We start from the raw sequence: 20,357 nt of genomic DNA, 5'->3' as shown, positions 1-20,357 counted from the left end.
GTTTCCATTTTCTTGGTAAATTTTTCTCCATCCCTATATTTTGAGCCTATTTGTGTCTTTGCATGGGTGGTGGGTCTCTTGACTACAGCACACTGATGGGTCTTGACTCTTTATCCAATTTGCCATTCTGTGTCTTTCAATTGGGGCATTTAGCCCATTTACATTTAAAGTCAATATTGTGTTATGTGTGAATTTGATCCTTTTGTCATAATGCTAGCTGGTTATTTTGCACACTAGTTGATGCAGTTTCTTCATAATGTCATTGGCCTTTATATATTTTGGTGTGTTTTTACAGTGGCTGGTACCAGTTTTTCCTTTCCATATTGAGTGCTTCCTTCAGGAGCTTTTGCAAGGAAGGTCTGGTGGTGACAAATTCCCTCAGCATTTGCTTGTCTGTAAAGGATTTTATTTCTCCTTTGCTTATGAAGCTTAGTTTGGCCAGATATGATATTCTGGGTTAAAAATTCTTTTCTTTAAGAATCTTGAATATTGGCCCTCAAACTTTGCTGGATTGTAGGGTTTCTGCTGAGAGATCTTCTGTTTGTCTGATGGACTTCCCTTTGTAGCTGACCTGGTCTTTTTCTCTAACTGCTCTTAACATTTTTTCCTTCACCTCAACTTGGAAAATCTGATGATTGTATGTCTTGGGTTGATCTTCTTGTGGAGTATCTTAGTGGGGTTCTCTGTATTTCCTGAATTTAAATGTTGACCTGTCTTGCTAGGTTGGAGAATTTCTCCCGGATAATATCCTTACATGTGTTTTCCAACTTGCTTCCAGTTTCCCAATCTGTTTCAAGTACTCCAATCAGTTGTAGGTTCGGTCTTCTTACATAATTCCATAGTCTTCAGAAGTTTTGTTCATTCCTTTTTCTCTATTCTTGTCTGCCTGCCTTATTTTAGCAAGATAGTCTTCAATCTCTGATATTTTTTCTTCTGCTTCATTGATTCAGCTATCTTGGGTATATACTTCATTAAGTTCTCTTGCTGTCCTTTTTAGCTCCATTAAATCATTTATGTTCCTCTCTAAATTGGTTATTCTAGTTAGCAGCTCCTGTAACCTTTTATCATGGTTCTTAGCTTCCTTGCATTGGGTTAGAACATGTTCCTTTAGCTCAGTGAAGTTTGTTATTTCCTGCCTTCTGTAGCCTACTTCTATCAATTCGTCCATCTCATCCTCTCTCCAGTTTTGTGCCCTTGCAGGAAAGGTGTTGCAATCATTTGGAGGAGAAGAGTCACTCTGGCCTTAAGGTTTTCAGCATTTTTAAAATTATTATTCCTTCTCATCTTCATGGATTTGTCTAATTTCAATCTTTGAGGCTGCTGACCCTTGGATGAGGTTTTTATGGAGACTTTTTTTTTTTTGTAGATGCTGTTGTGTTGCTTTCTGTTTCCTTGTTTTTCTTCTATAGTTAGGTCTCTCTTCTGTAGGGCTACTGTGGTTTGCTGGGGGGTTCACTTCAGGTTCTGTTCATCAGTGTTCACTCCCATGCCTAGAAATGTCACTTGAGGAGGTTGGAGAACAGCAAGGATGGATGCCTGCTCTTTCCTCTGAGATCTCTGACCTTGAGGGTCACCAACCTGATGCCACTAGGAATGTTCCTATATAGGGCATCTAACAACCCATTTTGGGGGGTCTCACCCAGTTGGTGTGGGAAGCAGGACCCGTTTAATGAAGCACTTTGGCTATCCTTTGGTGGAAGGGGTGTGCTGCTCTGGGAGGAAACCACTCATCTGGACTGCCCAGATTCTTCAGAGCTGGTAGGAGAAAAGACTAAGTCCGCTGGTCCACGGAGACTATGGCCACCCCTCCCCAGAGGGGCTCAGGCCCAGGGAGATAAGAGTTCTATCCCTGAGCCCCTGGCTAGAGTTCCTGCAAGGAGGCCCCTATCCAGTGAGGAGGGATGAGTCAGGATCTGTCCTGAAGAGGCAGTCTGGCTGTGGTCTGCCACAGCCAATGTAATGGGCTGTGGGGAATACCTCTTGGGACCAGGCTATCCAGCCTCCCTATCTCCAGCAGGGGAAAAGCACAGCTTGGAGTTACAGTGATGGCTGCTGCCCTTCACCTCTCTGGAGCTCAGTATGTTAGGTGGCTAGCAGCTGCAGTGATGGCTGCCTTCCTTCCCCCAAGGAGATCAGATGACTTAAACATCAGGCAGCTGCAGCTGTGGTGATTGCTGCCCCTCCCCCTGGCAACTTGCCCACTTAGCCAGATTGTAGCCAAGTGGCTGTTGAGAGTCTGCTTGACTCTGTGGTTGGGACCCAGTGCCCTGGTGGGTCACACAGTTTCATGGAAAAAGCATGGGTTCCCAGGCTGGGTAGGATGCTCAGTCCTCCTTGGCTGGGGATGGGGACTCCCCTACCCCATTTGGCTCTCAGGATGGGCTGCTGCACCACACTGCTCTTCCTTCTTCTCCATAGATCAAATGCCAGGTGCCTAGTCAGTCCTGATGACAGAACCTGGATACCTCAGTTGCCAGTGCAGGATTCACATGCTGTTTTGGTTCTTTCTGATGGAAGCCTCCAATCACATCTGCTTCTAGTTGGCCATCTTGGCTCTGCCCTATAATTTGATTTTTAAAAGTAAAATTATGTTCTCAGATTTGTTTGTAATGCTCTTCTCAGAGGTGACCTTTATTTTGTGTCTTTCGTTTGCATTGCATTGAAAGTGAGGATAAAATTGAGAAGGAAGAAGAGGCTCCTCTTTCTCTCACTTTACCTGCCTTGACAAACTCAAGCTTTCTTCTCTGCAATGGGAACCTGCCTGGAAACTTTCGTGTTTCTTTTAGCCTTGAACTCAAGTCATTTTTTAAATAATGAAGTTGGGTAGAGGTAAGGTTCTCAAGCTTCTGAAATGTCTTTTCCTTAAAACTATTTGTTTTATTGTGGAGAAGCACAAATTTGTATTTGAGAGAATTCTTATCTGAAAAAAGATGTCTTAGTTTGGATTCTCTCCGAATCGGATCCTGAAACAAGGATTTGGAGGAAAGCAGTTTATTTTTGAAGGAGTCCCTGGAAGCACCATGAAGGAGTAAGATTATGGGATGGAGACATGTGAGAAATCAACAGATAGTGCATTCAGGAATAGTTACCAGTATGGGTACCTGGGACTCAGTCCTGCCGGAAAGCCTCTAAGAAACTGTAGTTGCTGCAAGGGGTAAAGAACCTGAGACATTTATTTACCATTTCCCGTCTTTTATGGGTTGAAGTTTGTTTCTGGAGAAATTAACTCCCCACCATTTCTGGCCATCCTGAATATGTGAAGCACGTGCTGTTCAGGCAGAGGAAGTTCAGAATCAGAGAGACACAAATGATTGAGGTAGGAACTCATTGGCTTGTGAAGTGAACTGTCTGTCAAAGCAATAGGCAACCAATGCTACAGAAGTGGGTCAGGGAATATGGGTGAAGCACCAACTGTCTGTATCAGAGGACTGCTGTTTTCAGATATGAGGAAATTGGACTTATACTTCTTATAGTTATACTCTGTTAGTGACCATAAAAATAGATCTGTAAGTCTTTGTGTTTTTTTCTGGATAATTCCTGTTCATATACCAAATCTCCATTTAGAGCCAATCTGCCTGAACTTAATTTATTCTTGTGATTCTACACAGGCTATTGTATTGACCCTGCTCATTGTCTCTTGGGGGTCTACCTACTCAGAAAGTATGTTCTATCCTGCCTGCCATTCACAGCTCCCAAATAAGCCATATTGGAATGCAAGGATGATTTAATTTCATCTTTAGCACCCCCTTCACCCTCAAAGTGTTTGTTTCTTAGTATGTGTTGGGGAGTGGGTGTTTGAGCATGGCCATAAGCCTACACAGTGGCTTCCACTGTGGTTTATCCATGTTGTGGACATGTTATAATTACTGGTGGGCAGAGCCTGTCAGAAGTCTGTTTGTAAAAGGATTTAAGATAATTCTGGGAGATAATTATTATAAGGGGTGAGGAAGTTAGGGGTGACAGCTTGATCCAGTAACAAGCCTTAGTCATCAGAGGAGGGGGGCTATTCTGAGAATGGTGTGGTGTCTATGACTCATATTTGTCTCCATTTCTGGCCTCACTTTAGATCATGTCTCAGTGTTCCAGAGAGTTGAGAGGAAAGCTATAAATGAATATTAAATGAGTTGTTTTGCTAAAACCGTTGGACACTGGAGGTACCAGCAAGATTACTTGGAGATTCCTCTAATAGGATGTAATAAAATCTGAAGAGAAAGGGCTTATTTTCCAGTTCCAACAACATCCATGGAGAGGGCTGGGGAAGAGCAAGAAGAATTGGAAGCCACATGGTATCCGACAAGGCTTGTTCATTATCACGGGTGAGATGTACCCAGGGATTTATCAGAGCTACTTGGGCAGTGCTTGATTGATGGCTGCATCCCAGGGAAAGCCATGATTAATGCAATCTTATGTGTTCCCATAGGCTGATGAGAACTGGGCGAACTCTAGCTGCAATTGGGACATTCTGGTAGATACGGACAAATCCTTTTATTTCTTTTCCACAATCAAGTTTAGGATAGATATAACTACCTGATCTATAGTAGGTAGTCATACTAGATATCCATGGAATGAATTAACTTTTTTCACATTTGATAAACATCAATAGTGAGCAAGGACTGAACTGACCCATGACAAATTTCTAGTCCTCTTGAGGTGAGGGAACACTTACTTCTTTCTTATTTGCTATGCCTTATATAAATAAATTAATGTGATTAAAAAAAAAACTAATAGATACCTATGTCAGCCAAGCTTGGTGGCTTACTCCTGTAATCCAAGTATTTTGGGAGGCTGAGGAGAGAGGATTGCTTGAGCCCAGGAGTTTGTGACCAGCTTGGACAATAGAGGGAGACATTGTCTCTACCAAAAATTAAAAATAAAAATCTGCCAGGTATGGTGGTGTGCACCTGTAGTCCCAGCTACTAGGGATACTGAGGTGGGAGGACTGCTTGAGCCCAGGAGATGGAGGCTGCATCTATGAGCCGTGATTGTGCCACTGCCCTCCAACCTGGATGACAGAGTGAGACCTTGTCTCATAAATAAATAAATAAATGACTTTGTCATTGTGAAAACTTTAGAAAAACAAATTTACTGGTGAATTAGTTTAACAGATTACCCTTAGTTTGGCATTACTTGTTAACAGTGTCTTTGGACAAGTTACTTAACATCTCAGAACCTCAGATTCTTCTGTAAAATTTATATAATATTACCTACCTAATGATGCTGTTGAGAGTATTAAAAAAGATAGTGTACATAAAGTGCTTGGTATAGCACATAGGACATGAAAGACATTTAATAAGTAATTATAATGGTAAGACAATCATTGTCATCTTTTAGATAATCTGTGGGGATGCTAAATAAGATCCACCTAGGCAATTGCCTCTACTTTGTTCTTTGTTTTTTAGTTGGTTTTCTACCTAAGACTAAATATTTAACGTAACCTCCATAACAGCTTTTTAACAAAGCCTTTGGTGAAGAGGCTTATAAAAAGTTTCTGGAATGTTAGATATATTGACTATGTCCAGTGGTTTTATCTATTTTTGATCCCCTCAAAAAGTATCAACAGATTAGAGGTTTCATTTCCTCTTACATCACCTGGGTTGAATTTTCTCTATCAGCTTTTGCTTGTTTGCATCTTTTGGCTAAACCAGTACCTAAAACTGGGGCCTATTGTGTACTTCTCCTGATCTATCCTTTGCAGGCTGCTTGAAGCAAGGTTTGCTGGAGCCTTGTGAAAGTGTACATTGTCTAGAAGACAGAACTATTTTTAGCTTGAAGGTAGAGCTGTGTTTTTCCTTCTTGGCAAATTCCTTTTCTTTTGATGAAAGCCAAACTTGAAGCTAGTGGTGACAGATTAGGGCCCTAATTGCTGTGCTGTTGGAAATAAGGAGAGATGTTTACTGCTAATCAGGTAAACAGCATACTAAATTTCCTCAGTGTAGTATGATGAGCCCACTCAATGGGCTGGTCTTGTAGAATACGTTTTCTAGTGAGCCTGGGAAAACTTGTGAAGTAGCAATAATAAGAACAGCATATGGTCTTTTCTGGAACTTTGTCATACATTAGCAATGTGCTGTGGGTGTGGTAATGAACATCAGGTGTATTTGGCTCAAGACTTCTAAACTTGGGGAAGTGGAATTTTGCTTTTATCCACATACTGGAATGTGTTTTTACATTTCTGGTATTTTTTAAAAAATAACTTAAGAACTACGTTATTTTTTTATTCCTTATTTGGAAGCTATACTGGTCGGCATAAGAAAATACTTAACTTAAGATCTTCAAAGGCATACTGTAGAGGTTTGGAAAGCATTTGGTTTGGCTTGAAGCGAGTTGGCGAGTGAAGTGACAGGCACATAAGAAAGAACAACAGGTGAAAAAATGTGGAGTGTCTTTCATCTTTCAAAGGATTTTCTTGATGAATTGAAACAGCCATGAAAATAAGCACTGGTCTTCATGCCCAGTGGCCTAGAAGGACTTACAGTGGGCCAAATCAGAGTCAGGCAGGGGCCTAATGAAAATCAGGCAACAGGCCTAGGCCTAATTAAATATGTTCTGCCTCTCCCCACTTTTTATTCCTTTTGGGATTTGTGGTAGAGAGATATTTCTTTTTTTGATTCAGGTAGAGCTGGTAATGACTAGCAAAGGCAAACAGTGCCATTAGTACCTCAAGTAGAACCGGTAAAAATTTTTGTTGGCTAAATAAATTTTCTTACAGGCCTATTTCTTTTAAAAACTTATAAAAATTCACTAATATATTTCTGGACTAAAGTAAATATCTCTTGAGTTGGTTAAATGGAAGAGACAAAAAATTTTTATTTTGTTTGGGGAAAATATTGCATTTCCTCATAACTATGTTTTAGAACAGCTTTTAAAGATGTTGATTGAGCTTCAGCAGCTTCCCAAACTTGTTTAAAGGAGTCTTTGGGAATCTATGAATCATAAATAATTTTCTGATTAAGGTCACAAGAAGATATCTCCATGGAATTGTGTAAAACTGTAAAGCATATTTGAACAATGTGAATTTGACATAAGAGTAGAACATTTTCTCCAAGGTCCTAATTCATACTTTGTTCATACATGTTTAAACTATGGCATGTTCATACATGTTTAAACTATACTTTTCCACAGTTTATAGAGTGGGTACACAGAGGACCTGAGACTGCACCACATATTCCCAGGCCTTCAGTCAAGGACTTCTTTCTTGCTAGTACCTCCCATGAAGAATTTGGTGCATCTGAATACAACTAAAACTTCTACGTAACTCAGGGAGATAACAAACTTAATTTATTACAGCACATTTATAAGGTCCTAGGAGTTGCCTGAGTAATAATAATTGGTGAGTCTGTTTTGTGTTTTTCCAGCGCTGGCTGAGGGAGCAACTTTTGAAGTAAATGACGATGCGAGATTTCGAAGAATTCTAGAGGCATGTGTTTTGGGAGCAGCATGGATGAGAATCAGAGTGGATCTGCAGACTGCAGCATATTACAAGTATGTATTGAACACAAGAAATATAAAAGGTCAGAAAGACAGTCAAATCCTGTGACATGTCCCGTTTTTAAAAGAGAAATATAAATATATGGCTTAGCCACTGTCAAAGGGTAGTCATAAATAACAAACCATACATTTTCAAAAGAATTCCAGTACCCTTTTTTCCTTTTGAAATGCTTAATGAAAAGCTGCACAAAAAATTTCCTTGGATTAAGGATTCTGGAATAAACAAGAGGCAGGAACAGAAGTCCACGTGCTCTGTCTTTACTGGCTTTAATTGTTTTGGTTTCAAGCTAAGAAGCAAAATGTTCCTGCCAAGGGAATATTCATGTGCATGGGATGTTTTCTGCTTTGTTTCACTTAGGCGTTTGAAGAAATGTCCTGGTTTGTATCAGTCATACATCATTTTAGTGTAAGAGAAAACACACCCCTTGGAACAATTAAGGACTTGCAACTTATCATTAGAATGAGTAATAAGCTGCAATGTCTATTTAGAATTGGTTTTTAGAAATTAATTACTGAGATAAGTCATGAAATGCTTCACTGTTTTCTAACAATTAAAAACTACAGTTCCACAATTCATCAGTGAGAAATTTGTCAGGGCAATATGTTTATCATTTATCACTTTAGAAAGGGTCCACAAACTTTTTCTGTTAAGAGCCAGATAGTAAATATTTTAGACTGTGAGTCTTAGTAGCATGCAAGCAGCCGGAGACAATACGTAAATGAATGAATGTGTCTGTGTTCCAATAAAACATTGTGTGTTACATGAATTACGTATTACATTTCATAGAATTTTAACATGTCTTAATATCTCATTCTTTTTTTGGTTGTTTTTTAAAACCATGTAAAAATGCAAAAACCATGTTTAGCTTTGAGTTGCAAGCCAGATTTGGTGCAAGTGCTATAGTCTGCTGACTCTGTTTTAGAATATAAGACTATTATTATTTATACTAAGATGTTTGAGTGTTATTTTGAAGAGCAATGCATTTTTTCCCAATTCAAAATTATTTTATAAGTCTGGTCCAATGATTCCTATTTTTCAAATGCATTATTTGGGCTGTTGGAAGACTGACTGCAGGATGTAGGCTAGCTGAGCGGCATGAGGTTGGACGAATTAAACTCCGACTGTGTTCCTCTCATTATGTTTTAATTCTGTTCATCAGTAAAAGAAACTTGTGCCATTTGCCTCACTTGTTGCAATGAATAAATTGGTATAGTTTTACAATTCAACAACTGCATGGATTCTTTTGCTGCCTGAAGACTTGAGTGTTGGGCTCCTCTTCATAAAAGTTTCCATGACAATCTGGCCTGAGAGAATGACAGGTTTGCCCTCATGGGGAATTTCTCATTAAGGAAGCTTTTCTTTCACTACGAAGCTTTATGGAGGCTTAATAGTGGGTCAAACAGAAAGGACCAAATAGGACCTTTTCATAAACCATACCTTATACCCTCCCTGGCCTGAAAGAGAGCTTGTTTCCTCCTGTGTGTGGTGATGGGGTGATGTTCAGAAGCTGAGAGGTTAGGGAGGACCACCATGCTACCCTGGGGTCCTTACTTCTTGGGTAACCAAGAGACCCAGACCCAGGCATGTGTTATTAATACACAGGCTAAGCCAAGAATTGTAGGCCCCTAGCTTTGCTTATTGAAAGTCAGTGTGTGAAGTCATCAAGAAAGTGGGCTCTGAGCACAACAAAGTGAGTCTTTAGCTGGTTCTGCTATTTTCTAGCTTTGTGACTTTCACCTCTCTGTGCCTCAGTTTCCTTATCCATAGAAGGGGTATGATGATAATGATTTTTCTCTCGCAAGATTGTTGTGAGGACAAAGTATATTAATATATGTAATGCATCTTAGAACAGCACCTGTCACATGGCAGTGATAAATCATAACTATTGGGATAATTTTCTTTCTTTTTGGCCTTGAAAGTAACACATTTGAAAACTCTTATTTAAAAGAAGATTTCTTTTCTCAGGGGTATAATCACCAGGACAATATCCTTTCATCTCTTCTTTCTCATCCACGTCACTCCTTTATTTTACTGATGTATGTCTTCCAGTCACCTTGCCACCCTGGCCTAATATTCCTTTTGGATTCTGACCTTTGTTTTCTGCCCACTCTCTACATTTTGTTATATACTCAGCAATCTCCTGGACCTAAATTGAGAAACATTTGGGTCATATATAAAAGGAAAGCCCTGTTCATTAGGTTTAACCTAATATGTTGTCATGTAGCTATGGTATAGCCTAACCTGGATTTGGTTAGAAATCTATAGGTTATTCAAGGCAGGTTTATAGTAAGCTGCTCACCCACTTACCCAGAGCTGAGAAGCTGAAAACATAGAGCCCAGTGGAGAAAACTAGTAGTGTTCTGAGTATACGCTTTATGGCTCGTCATGCTTTAATAGGGCTTCCCAGGGGCTTAGTGGAATGTTCTAAGGACATTCAATAAATACATTTGTGCTTGACTGTATATATTGGGTTTGTTTCTCTTTCCTGCCAACTGTTTTTTGGTTGGAGAGAGAAAAAGCCTTAAATGCTGCTGCACAGTATTTTAAATCCAACCTAAATTGTTTTATCTTTCCTCCTGGGCCTATTCTGCCTGTGCTCTCTAGAACAGGGCAGGGGTGTGAACAGCTGTTGAGAGAAGCTTTTATTTTTGTTAATTACTAACCCAGATTCGTCTACTCCTATTTTCTTGGAAGTGAGGTGCTATTTTTTTTGTCTACTCAATGTAGGATTTTTTTTTCTGAGAGTATGTGTTATATAAGTTATGGACAAAAGCAATTCTAAAAAAGTTTAATATGCTTGAATAAAATAAGGCCATGTTGAGGAAAACCACCTGCAGATAAAGTGGGGAGTGGGGTGGTACATAATACTTATGAGAAGTCTTTGGATTTTTCTCTTTAGGGTAACTGTAAAACCCAGTTCTCAGCCCTGTAAGAAACAATGTATGCATAAAAATACCTGCTAATTCCTTAAAACAAAACAAAACACACACAGGTCTAGTATTTAATCTCATAATTCTTCACTCCTTAGGTATCTGATTCTATAAGACATACATATGAGGCACTCTCTTTGACTTCAAAGGGAATGTTGGGCATGCAAGAAATACCCAGAAAGGAATGAGACTTTGCTCCAGACATATTTTTATTTGATTGAAACAATTAATCTGAACGACATTTGCTGTTGTATTTATCACTTACACTTTAGGTTTATGTAGAGTGTACATTCGTTTAGTGATGCATTTTTATCCAGCATATGAAATTCCTATTGTGTACAAAGGGCAAAACTAGACCACATATTAGGACAACCAGGCATGCAAATACCTGAGTCTGTCATTCAGTCCAAAAGTGAAGTACTTCTATCTCTGCAGTATTTTTACTGCAGATTTTCTGGTGTACAACTAGTGTTGCTTATGATAAATCTATGTTTATTTTTCTAAGAGAAAAATAAAAAATAAAACTAGCATTTTTAGTGCTTTCTGGATGCCAGGCATTATTTATACATAACTTTATTCCTCACATTAGGCCTTAAGCATTAGGTATTATGCTCATATTATAGAGCGAAAACTGAGGTTTGGGAATTAAATAATGTATTAGTTAATTATCATTCTGCTAATAAAGACATACTCAAGAATGGGTAATTTATAAAGAAAAAGAGGTTTAATGGATTCACAGTTTAACATGGCTGGGGAGGTCTCACAATCATGATGGAAGGTGAAGGAGAAACAAAGCCACATCTTACAATGGTGGCAGGCAGGAGAGCTTGTGGTAACGTAACCTCCCCTTCTGAAACCATCAGATCTCATGAGACTTATTCACTATCATGAGAACAGCACAGGAAAAACCTGCCCCCTTGGGATTACCTCCCACTTGGTCCCTCCTACCTGGTCCCTCCCATGACATGTGGGAATTATGGGAGCTACAATTCAAGATTTGGGTGGGGACACAGCTAAAACATATCAAATAGCTTGCCTAGTGGCCACATAACTGGTAGGTTGTAGAAAGACAGGGTTTATAACAAAGTCTGTCTCTTTTCACTAACCCAAATCACCGCCCTTCAAACAGAGATGGTCTTTGTTGACCATCTAGCAGAAAATGCTCACTTGGGAAAGAGAAAAGTGTTCTCTAAATGAATTTAACCTTTTTTTTGGGGGGGGGGGGTGGTTATAGAAATAGATAGAAAAAGAATGCTACTTTTCATATTTTAAAAAAGCAAAAATTTGAAGCTTAAATTACTGAGAAATAGGCACAATTACTTGATTAAACTGTGTATATAAGTCTACATCCAGAGAATTATAGATTAAAAATTATTGCCCCACATAACTAATCAAATCCATAATCTGTGTCAAAGTGAGATATAAGTTAATAAGCACAATGTAGACTGAAAAATGAATAGCTAACTGGTTGCTAACATTAGTGTAATAATTAATTATAGTTTAGTTTTAAGAGCATTGCCAGTGATGGAATAAGAACTCAGGCTTTTGCAAATGCTTAAGAGCAACCACAAGTTACTGCTTCAAAGCAGAGACAAAATAGCCTTCATTTTTCTGCCAGAATCTTCTTTCAGCTCAGATGACCAAATCCACAAAGGAGAAAATGGGGACATTTTGCTATTCTAAAAAGGATTCCTGATATCCTTGTGAGGAAAGTTGTAAAAGACATGTACATTCTTCTAAAATAGGTTATCTATGGGCTATCTTATTATTGCACAAAATTATTTCATTTTTCTTAGTGTTGGCTTCTGTTTTTGTCTACAAATGGCAAGAACTTCTCAATTTAGGTTTTCGAGAGAGTCAAATGATATGTAAACATGCTTTGGGATGGTTAAAGTGTTATTTATATATGATATAATTTCAATCTATGTCCTTACCAAATCTCATGTGACATGTAATCCCCAATGTTGGAGGTGGGGCATGTGGGAGGTGATTGGATCATGGGGGTGGTCCTTTATTAATGGTTTAGCACCATCTTCTGGTGGTGTACTCATGATAGTGAGTGAGTTCTCATGAGATCTAGTTTAAAAGTATGCAGCACCTCCCCTTTTGCTCTTTCTGTTGTTCTTGCTTGGGCCGTGTAAGATGTGCCTGCTTCCTCTTCACTTTCCAGCATGATTCTAAGTTTCCTGAGGTATCCTCAGAAGCAGAAGGTGCTATGCTTCCAGTACAGCCTGCAGAACTGTGAACCAATTAAACTTCATTCTTTATAAATTACCTAGTCTCAGGTATTTCTGTATAGCAGTGTGAGAACAAACTAATAAAATATGAAATGGTAAGTACATGCAGAATTTTCTAGTATACTTTCCCCTTGTAATTCAGTCTGCCCCCAGCCTCCCACCTTTCTTTGTTATTGCCCTAGGGAAAAACAGGAGGAATGCCACCTCACAGAGGGGAAGAATAAAGAAGGGAGATAGGTCTTGTCAATCAAAAGGGAGAAGTGAAAAAACTTCAAATTCTAGGTGGCAAAGGGGAAGGAGAAAAATGGAGGAAGAAAAGAAGAGAGGAAGGGAGGTAGAAGGGCAAGAACTCAGCACTAATATAATGACTCCATGCATTGTGATGAAAATTCCCATAGTGTAAGTGGAAACATCGAGAAAGGTTTTAGGAGAACTCGGAATTCCCATCTCTTCTGAAAATGAGAATGAAAGCCTAAGAGGCCACATGACTCTACATCAAATGGAAACATTAGAGCAGTTTGTGATGGAAGAATCTACATAGATGGTTCTAAGATAGCATTTCTTGTTGCCCAGGGCCTGTGCAAAGCATGCATAAAATCTAGAAATCCTCCTGAACAAGAGAGATGAGGTTCAAACATTTCAGAGAACTGGTGAGCTAGAATAGGACCAATAACACTCTAACACCCATTAGACCAGGCGTCCCCAAACTTTTTACACAGGGGGCCAGTTCACTGTCCCTCAGACCGTTGGAGGGCCGCCACATACTGTGCTCCTCTCACTGACCACCAATGAAAGAGGTGCCCCTTCCTGAAGTGCGGCGGGGGGCCGGATAAATGGCCTCAGGGGGCCACATGCGGCCGGGGGCCGTAGTTTGGGGATGCCTGCATTAGACAGATGAATATCAAAAAGTCAGATAATAACAACTGTTGGTGAGGAAGTTGGGAAATGCTCTTGCACTGTTATTGGTAGTCTGATCTAGTACAGCAACTGTGGGGAGTTATCTGGCAGTCCTTAGAATTATCAGGACATGTACATGGGGAGTTATCTGGGAGTCCTTAGAGATATCAGGTCATGTACATGGACACCCAGGATTCCCACTTCTGGGTGTATAACCTAGAGCCACTCTGATATAAGACTATAAGGAACATGTATTAGTATATTTATTGGTGCTCTACTTGAGAAGGCAGAAAGTTGGAAGAAATTAAGTGTACATCACTGGTGGAAAGGATTAGTTAATTGTGGGATACACACACACATACACACACATACACTGTCTATCTAATCTATCTAATATATGTATAATGTTTCATTTTGCAGGGCATTTGAGATGAAAGAAAGCTATGAATGGTACATAAATTTCAATATATCTACATAGTATATTAATATATATATATAATCTTTGTAACATTAGAATTAATTATCTGGATGTGCATAAAACGACATTGATAGATCTTCCTTAGTCCACTGATTCAAATATCAGTCTCTTATGGAAAACTCTCACAGACATATCTAGATATAATACCTTATTACCTGACTATGCCTTAATCCAGTCAAGCTGAGACCTAAAATGAGCAATCACAATACCTAAATACACTTGCGTTTATAAACATTAGAGTGGATGCCTGGCAGTGGTTGGAGGAAGGGGAGATGTGAGTGGGCAGCGGGAGTTAGGATGAGAAAAGGGAAAAGCATAAAGTTAATAAAACATAATATATGCCTTATGAAATTGGATGATGATGTACCATGAACTAAGAGACATAATTCACTCAACTCTGAACCTTAGGTTAAAAAAAAAAAAGCCATGGTTTGTATATCCGAATCATGGTGAATGCATAGGTGTTGTATTGTGATGACTATCTTCAGGTGAGCCTCTACCTTATAAGGTGACCTTGCAGGGAGTGAGAGTAAGCTACTCATCCATATGACAGAGACAGATTATTTCAGGACCAGGATGGAATTTAGTAAATTGCTTGTTATTTAGTTCTCCAGTGCCCTGAAAGATAAAACATTTACCCCTTGAGATTAACATTTCACTGGCTGATCAAATGCAATGTACTGCTTATGTTCTCTGTAACAGGAATTTTAAAGTACATAAATTTTTCAGCAAGAGTCTGATATCCAAAAAGATACATTACTTTGATCTGAAATAATTTGAAGTTCAACTGGATGAAATATTGCTACTATTTAAGCTATATTTTTAAAATATGGATCCTGTTAATCAGATTGATAGTGTGAAGCTGGAACTCTCTCTGATGACAAGAGATGGAAGGCTAACTACCCTCCACGGTTTTCATTATGCACCAACTGCTTGTTGACCAGCTACGTTACTTTTCTAAAACTGGGTCTCCTCATCTACAAAATGATTGGGTTAGGTTATCACTCCCTTCAAGATCTAAAAATGCTATAATTTCACAATAACAAAACCAAAAAGGGTTATCATGTTCCAGTAAATAGAAAGTTATCTCTGCTATACAGTCTATCAATATTGTCTCAGAGACAGGAGAGAAATTGATTAGCACTGACTCCAAAGATATGGGTGAGTCAAATTCTATTTCCTCACTATTATATTTGAGTAATCTAGTGCTTGTCAGAATTAGGCATTTTTAAAAACTCCAGTGTACAAAAATATCTACTCCTGATTATTTTTAAGAATAGAATTTGAGCAATGGATCTTATGCTGGTACCTCAGTATAATCTCATCATCAGAGTCAATGATTAGGGGTAGTGTTAGAAGTAAAATTAGTAGTACATGTTTCTTTGGGTGCTTCCATACAAAAATGTCTTGGATGGTGTACAAGATGGCCCTGTAATATAATAATAATAGCTAATACTTTACAACACTGGCATAGACACTGTGCTAGATGCTTTCCAAATATTAACTTGATTCATTTCACAACAACCTCATAAAATAGGTACTATGAGTATCCCCTTTTACAGAGGAGATAAATGAGGCACAGAGATGTTAGGCAACTTGCTTAAGGTTACATTGCTAGAAAGTGGGAGAGATGGGATTTGAATCCAGGTTGTCTAACTCAAGAGTCCTTGCTTTTAGCCACTAGAACTATCTCTAATATGTGGTGAAGCTAAATTTTACATCAAAATTTTAATATTACACTACATAGTTTTCTGGACTATATGTTTTGAATAACATTCTCCTTACTCCACTCATAGCCAATTTTTGGAGGAAGATAAGCAGAAAAAAGCCTATTGACTTTGTTCCCTTATTCTGATTTTTCCTTCAACACTGCCTCTTATAGTAATAGGGGAATCTAATATTTATTTGGCTTCTATTCTGTACCAGGCTTCGTGTTTTATGTTTATTAATTTGTTCATTCCTTATGACTCATATGGGATGTGCATGATGACCAGCCCATCCTGCTGATGAGAAGGCTGAGGCTTATGAGGTTCTGCATTTTGCTCATGGTCATATATGTCTAGTGAATACCCAAAGGAGCAACATTTGGCACTAGAGCCTGTTCTCCCTTGCAGGATTGCTTCTAAGATACTTAACATCTCCATCCCTAAAGTAAGAGAGTTGTTAAGATGTCATCTTACATAATGTCTAGTTCTAATTCTCTATGAGTCTATTATTCATATGACTCATGGCTCTCCACCTAGTAATGGCTAACGTAGAATTTCAAACCAGGCCCAAAGTTAGGTGCATTTGTCTCTTGTTAGCTTTAACAAATCCCAAATTTGAGCGTATTAAGGAACAAAACAGAATAATATATAAAAAATTTGATTTTTATTCATTTCTCTGGAAACTTTTAAATCAAGCATTGCTATTTACATTATGCAGGCTTTAATTTCATTAATGAAGTATCTTTTTTTTTTTGAGATGGAGTTTCACTCTTGTTGCCCAGGCTGGAGTGCAATGGCATGACCTCGGCTCACTGCAACCTCCGTCTCCCAGGTTCAAGCTATTCTCCTGCTTCAGCCTCCCGAGTAGCTGGGATTAGAGGCATGCACCACCACACCCAGCTAATTTTTTGTATTTTTAGTAGCAACAGGGTTTCACTATGTTGGCCAGGCCAGTCTTGAACTCCTGACCTCAGGCGATCCACCTGCCTTGGCCTCCCAAAGCACTGGGATTACAGGCATGAGACACTGTGCCTAAACAATAAAGTATTCTTTTCTTTTTTTTTTTTTCATTGTACTTTAGGTTCTGGGGTACCTGTGCAGATCATGCAGCGTTGTTGCATAGGTACACACGTGGCAAGGTGGTTTGCTGCCTCCATCCCCCGTCACCTATATCTGGCATTTCTCCCCGTATTATCCCTCCCCAACCTCCCCACCCCCTGCTGTCCCTCCTCTACTAGCCCCTCACAACAAACCCCAATGCGTGATGCTCCCCTCCCTGTGTCCATGTGTTCTCATTGTTCAGCACCTGCCTATGAGTGAGAACATGTGGTGTTTGATTTTCTGCTCTTGTGTCAGTTTGCTGAGAATGATGGTTTCCAGGTTCATCCATGTCCCTACAAAGGACATGAATTCATCATTTTTTTATGGCTGCATAGTATTCCATGGTGTATATGGGCCACATTTTCTTTGTCCAGTCTATCACTGATGGGCATTTGGGCTGGTTCCAGGTCTTTGCTATTGTAAACAGTGCCACAATGAACATACATGTGCATGTGTCTTTATAATAGAGTAGTTTATAATATTTTGGGTATATACCCAGTAATGGGATTGCTGGGTCAAATGGAATTTCTATTTCTAGATCCTTGAGGAATCACCACACTTTCTTCCACAATTAGTGAACTAATTTACACTCCCACCAACAGTATAAAGGTGTTCCTATTTCTCTACATCCTCTCCAGCATCTGTTGTCTACAGATTTTTTCATGATGGCCATTCTAACTGGTGTGAGATGGTATCTCAATGTGTCTTTGATTTGCATTTCTTCAGTGACCAGTAATGATGAGCGTTTTTCCATGTTGGTTGGCCTCATAAATGTCTTCTTTTGAGAAGTGTCTATTCATATTCTTCACCCACTTTTGAATGGGTTTTTTTTTTTTCCTGTAAATCTGTTTTAGTTCTTTATAGATTCTGGATATTAGCCCTTTGTCAGATGGGTAGATTGCAAAAATTTTTTCCTGTTCTGTTGGTTGCTGATTCACTCTAATGATTGTTTCTTTTGCTGTACAGAAGCTCTGGAGTTTAATTAGATCCCATTTGTCTGTTTTGGCTTTTGTTGCCAATGCTTTTGGTGTTTCAGTCATTAAGTCCTTGCCTATGCCCATGTCCTGAATGGTTTTGCCTAGGTTTTCTTCTATGGTTTTTATGGTGTTAGGTTTTATGTTTAAGTCTTTAATCCGTCTGGAGTTAATTTTAAAATTTTCTTTTAAAAAAGACACTGTTTTATGTTAGGGAGGGATTTGTTGGGTTAAATCAGATAAAGTTTTGCTGGTATTCAAATTTTTAAAGAAAATTCTAAAAATTGACCTTGAATTTCTAAAGCCCTTGAAGCAAACTTTCTTAGTGAAAAGTATCAGGAGAGAGACTGAGGTAGAAAAGAAGGCATGACTAATTGTTGGGGAACATTTCTTCACCCTTGAAAAGAGGTAGAAGAGTGGGAAAGGAAGTGGGGGTATGAGACCCAGATGTCATATTTATGTTTCCTTATCATGAGTCTTCTTACTAAAAGTGAAGTGTTGGTAAAGTGGTTTCAGTCTGCCAGAGAGACTCCTGGCCTTTGTCCAAACCTAACTGAAATATTATCAGAAATACATTCTTTGCTATGTATAGCACTGACAAGTTCTTCTAATGAGATCCAAATATTGTAGCCAATTAGGCAGGATAATCCTGTGCTCCCTTGGGTGGGGAAGAACATGCCCTTTCACTATCTGTCATGCAGGGGTTATCCACCAACTGTGGCTTTGTGTGGCATGTCCAGAGGACTGATGCCAAAGTTTTATTTTGTGAGACAAAAATAAGTAATCCATGATGTGTTGGTGAGCCTCAAAAAGACCATCTAGCTTTTAAACTCTTATTTGGGAAACAAAGAAAGAGATTTAAATCTCATTTATTCTGGAGCAAAACTATAATATCTGTGTGATTATGTATCTAAACTATTTAAAATAACTGAATGTTCAGCATGGCTACAATAAAAACCTTGATGGAATATGCCTCTGAAGGAGGCTGCACATGGTGATTTTAGGAAAGAAGACGATGGACGATTAATAGGACAAGAAGAAAGGTTGATAGAGATGCCCGTGTGGTAACAAGCTCATAACAAGTCCACAATGGTCACAAATTCACAGAATGTCTAGATGTGATGTGGCAAAATACACAGGGTCCTAAGTATAGTTAGAAATGTCACGTGTGCAATGTCTTTATATAGTGCTTATCTCTAAGCAACTCTAAGAGTTTATTAAGAATTAAGATTAGTCTTTACAAAAGTCAAATTGATTAGGAAAGCAATACTTCTGTTTAGAATTGAGAAAGATAGGATATGGAGTGTTTGCATAATTTTCTCAAAATCATGTTTTTGGACTATGTTAACATGGAAGAAAGAAACTGTTTTCTCCTACTTTCTCTCTTCTCACTACTCTCAATACTTCACTTTTCACTTTTGACATCAGATGTATGGCTTTTTCCCACACCAGGCAATTTTCCAACACTGGCTGGTTGTCCTACAATTCAATTTAATTCTGTCACTAACTGATGTTAGCAATCTCACAGGTTAAGGGCTCAGTCTCACAAGACTGCCCCCCACTTCAGATGTCAACTGAAAGTCTAGGTTGTTGTTAACCTGTGCTTCCATTGAAAGTCCCACAACTCCCTCCTTGGGTTCAGTCATTTGCTAGAGTGGCTCACAGAACTCAGGAAAGTGTTTTACTTACTGTCTCTAATTTATAATAAAAGGCTACAGCCCAATGAAAGAGATGTATAGAGCAATGTATGGAGGAAGCGGCAGAAAGCTTCCATTCCTTCTCCAGGCTTGCCACTCTCCATGTGTTCAGCTACCTGCAAACTCTCTCTTGCTCGCTCTCTCTTTCTCTCTCTCTCTCTCTCTCTCTCTCTCTCTCTCTCTCTCTCCTCTCCCTCTCCCTCTCTTTCTTTTCTTTTTTTTTTTTTCATGGAGGCTTCATTATGTAGGCCAATGATTAAATCATTGGCCATTAGTGATAAATTCATCCTGCAGCCCCTGAGGTAGACCTGAAAATTCCAATTCTCTAATCACAAGGTTGATTCCTCTGGTAACCAGCTCCCATCCTAAGGCCATCCCAGAGCCCCAAACACTAGTCTTCTCATTAGCATACCAAATGATACTTTTGACTTCAGAGATTCCAAGGGTTTTAGGAACTATTTGCCAGGAAACTAGAAGAAGACTATATATATATATATATATATATATGTATATATGTATGTAACAATTTCACAGACTATAACCCAGGACTTCTTCAGCTTACTGATTAAGTGGTGATGTTTCTCATCTATACCACATTCCAGCTGAGCACTTTCCTTTGGCTTGAAATCATAAAACTTTGTGTTCTGAAAGGATATCATCTTTTTTGAGCATTGATATGGTTTGGCTCTGTGTCCTCACTCAAGTCTCACCTTGAATTGTAATCCCCATAATTCTCATGTATCAAGGGAGAGACTAAGTGTAGGTAATTGGATCATGGGGGCAGTTTCCCCCATACTGTTCTCATGACAATGAGTGAGTCTCATGAGATCTGATGGTTTTATAAGTGT

At 38.9% G+C, this 20,357-nt stretch overlaps 1 protein-coding gene across 9 annotated transcripts in view; it reads left to right on the top strand.

Annotated features, from left to right (window-relative positions):
- Positions 1-20,357, top strand: part of MTERF1 (mitochondrial transcription termination factor 1) — a 491,946-nt gene that overhangs the window by 188,551 nt on the left and 283,038 nt on the right. For all 9 annotated transcript variants that reach the window (XR_012512108.1, XR_012512106.1, XR_012512107.1 and 6 more), the window contains one exon: positions 7,356-7,482. The gene's annotated coding sequence lies outside the window, so the exon portion shown is untranslated. The remainder of the gene's footprint in view (positions 1-7,355; positions 7,483-20,357) is intronic.

Source organism: Saimiri boliviensis, chromosome 10 (assembly GCF_048565385.1).
Source record: "Saimiri boliviensis isolate mSaiBol1 chromosome 10, mSaiBol1.pri, whole genome shotgun sequence".
NCBI classification, from domain to species: domain Eukaryota; kingdom Metazoa; phylum Chordata; class Mammalia; order Primates; family Cebidae; genus Saimiri; species Saimiri boliviensis.
The sequence above is the reverse complement of the archived record's forward strand: the minus strand, read 5'-3'. Positions and strand labels throughout refer to the sequence as shown.